Raw genomic sequence first — 3,164 nt, 5'->3', positions numbered from 1 at the left:
ACCCCGAACGATAAAAAAATGTGATTGAAAGAGCGCACAGCCACTCATGGTAATACAGTGAAATGTGTAAACATTTGTTTCATTACATGTATTTTATTGTATTTTAGTTTATTGGGATAGCATTATAATTCCAATGTATTACATACCATTATGAAAAAAAAATATTGCACACACATATAGTACTGTTGTACTGCAATGGGTTATTATTGTATATTGGTTCATACCGTTTTGATATTGGTTACCACTGTGATACCATTCACACATGGCATATACCATTGTACCAACCTGCCCTTATGCTACAGAACCACGTTTTATTGATGTGTAAACATTTCCTGTAAAATATAATTAACATAAAAAAACACATGCATTGCATCCTGAATTGGTACTGTATATAACAAATAATGTAGATGATAACCTTCTACAGCTGCAGTACAGCAGGGTTTTAACTGCCTGTCTTCTGGAATGACAAAGTTGAAAAGAGGTTTTAAGGGACAGCTTGGGAAAGTTAACCAGAGTTGCCTTATCATGGCCATTCCTAATTGAACACTTCCTCTGATTTCATCAGGGAAGAATGGGATTGCAATCTCAGAGTCGGTTCACTTGAGACAGCAGTCATTTCTGCAGTCTTGGATAAGGAAGGACCTGCCTCCCAAGCACCTACTATCAGCCCTCCCTGAAAGTGTGTCAGAGTTGTTGTCTTGCCAATCGTGATAGAGATTAACTTGTGACAGGGAGATACAGCTTTTACATATTGCAGATGTTGCTACTTTCAAGTGCTGCTAAGAACAAGCACATATACAAGAGAGAAATGGCACAACATGGTGCAGGCAATTGCTCAAGGTCAGAACATACAGACAGACTGTCTAGCTTTAAAAAACAAACTGAAAAGGTAAATACGTTTGTCATTTAAATATTTAAAATGACTATAATAATAATATTAATAATGCCGTTTAATATATTGCTAATTACAAATCCTGGTTATTGGGTTTTACCATGGTAGTTGACACTGCTTTTTTTTCTGAAGTTCTGACCTACCATGGGGTAATCAGGGTTAACTAACGACTGTAACATAATCATTAGTCCCACTTTTCTTGTGTTGAAGATCCTTTGTTGCTTGCTGCTATTTTCTAATTCAATCTGTAATATGCAGATATTTCAAAGACAATGCTATAGAAGTTAAAGTTGTATCTGTTTCCTGGTACTCATCCTGCGTTGTGGTTCAGTTTCATGTCAATAGTCAAACTGCATAATATTAAATTAAAGCATGAAAAGAAACCCACCAAAATATCTTCAGCACGAGAAAATGAGGACATGTGATACTGCTACTAATGCTAATAAGAGGTAAGAAATAGATTGTATCACTGCTTGTCACTCCTGTTAAATTTTCTCCTGTTAAATTATGTTTTTTCTTTTTGTTGAAAAACTTGAAAAAGTAATAAACAAAGTTAAAAAAAAAATGGATGGCATGGGGAAGATATGGAGAAAGTGGAATGGGAATCTAAATTAAATAAAGTGAAGCAGCCCTCTTACTGTGCTAAAGACAGTTGTACACAAGCCAAAACGAACTGGTGGCTGCAACTGAGTAAAACTTATTATCAAATTTTTTAATATTATTACTGTTCCCCATTTTATTGTGCTGAAAATATTCAGGTGTCACTCTTTTTTTATGCTTACGCAAATATTTCAAATACAACGCTATAGATACACAGCTACATCCTGGTACGTGTGCTGCTGGTCTCATGGTCTGATTACAGCTAGATCATTGCAGTTTGAACTACATCACACATGAAGTCATTCTGTACCAGCTATTGATATTTATATACATGCAAAAAACCATAAATATATCTATGGTGCTAATATAAAGTAAGAATATGGATTATGGTCCGTGGTTACCACTCCTTCAGTGTGTCATTAATGCATTTAGCACGTTTTACATTATCTGTAGACCATGTGCTTCTGCCATACCTTGGCTTGTATTATATAACATTAATGGCGTCACCTGTGTGTCTTCTTTGTGTTGCATAATGCAACCTCATGGACAGGTAACCCTTGTGACTGATTCATTTGTCATGCAAATCTATGACATGGAAAAGCTGAATATCCCTGTTGCAAAGCCTGTTTCAGTCATCCTGGCCTAACACCAGGAACTTGGATAGCAGGTGTTTCCACATCCAAAACAACTCAGAGACACAAGGCTGATGTTTCATGTGGTACAGTCTTAACAGTTTAGAGTTCCTGCCCCCCTACGCTGAAGAAATCAGAGGCAGTAATCACTGAGGAATAGTCACAGATCCTTCCAGAACAATTGAAAATGTATTCCACCCTGGCTGATTCACCCTATTGACAGGGATTTCTAATATTCTGTCCCACCCTGTATATGTATCTGCTAATTAGATCTGACACACCCTAAGCTGTTATTTTCTAATCAGTAAGCTTCATGAATCATCAAGGTTTTCATCATACCAATAGCTCTATTTCTAAATTTACTACATGGCAGGGATGTATACTACTGACATACATTACTTGGGTTGAGTGCTTGAACCTCCTTGTACCTTCTTGTTTCAGTAATAGTCATTATCAATCTTGTTTAATTCCCAAAGATTTCAGGTTATTTAAAAAATATGAATATATATATATATATATATATATATATATATATATATATATATATATATATATATATATATATATATATATATATATATAAGTTATATATATTTGCTCAAAGAGCCAGCTGCCCATATATATATATATATATATATATATATATATATATATATATATGTATATATTACATTTTCATGTTTTTTGTATAAAATGACTGATCCTGGAGAACTTATTTTGTGTTTTATTTTTTGTAACTGGAACATTTGACTCATTACTTAACAGAGTGTGATTAAGCTCTTATGTTACTTGATGTTGATGAAAACTGATAAATGAGAATAATTATGATTGGGATGAAGTTCATTAGCAATCCTAATTGCTTTACTGCAGAAAAGGTTCCACTTTGCTATCTGTCTATCTATCTATCTATCTATATAATATATAGTGCACTTAAATTCTTCAGTAGGAGCTTTACAAACATCAAGTTAAAGCATAGTAAGTAAAGCAGGTTATAAATTTGTGTAAAATGAATTTCTTTTTAGAAATAAATTCTCTTGCCA

This window comes from Acipenser ruthenus, chromosome 13 (genome assembly GCF_902713425.1).
Source record: "Acipenser ruthenus chromosome 13, fAciRut3.2 maternal haplotype, whole genome shotgun sequence".
Classification (NCBI taxonomy): Eukaryota; Metazoa; Chordata; class Actinopteri; order Acipenseriformes; family Acipenseridae; genus Acipenser; species Acipenser ruthenus.
The sequence above is the reverse complement of the archived record's forward strand: the minus strand, read 5'-3'. Positions refer to the sequence as shown.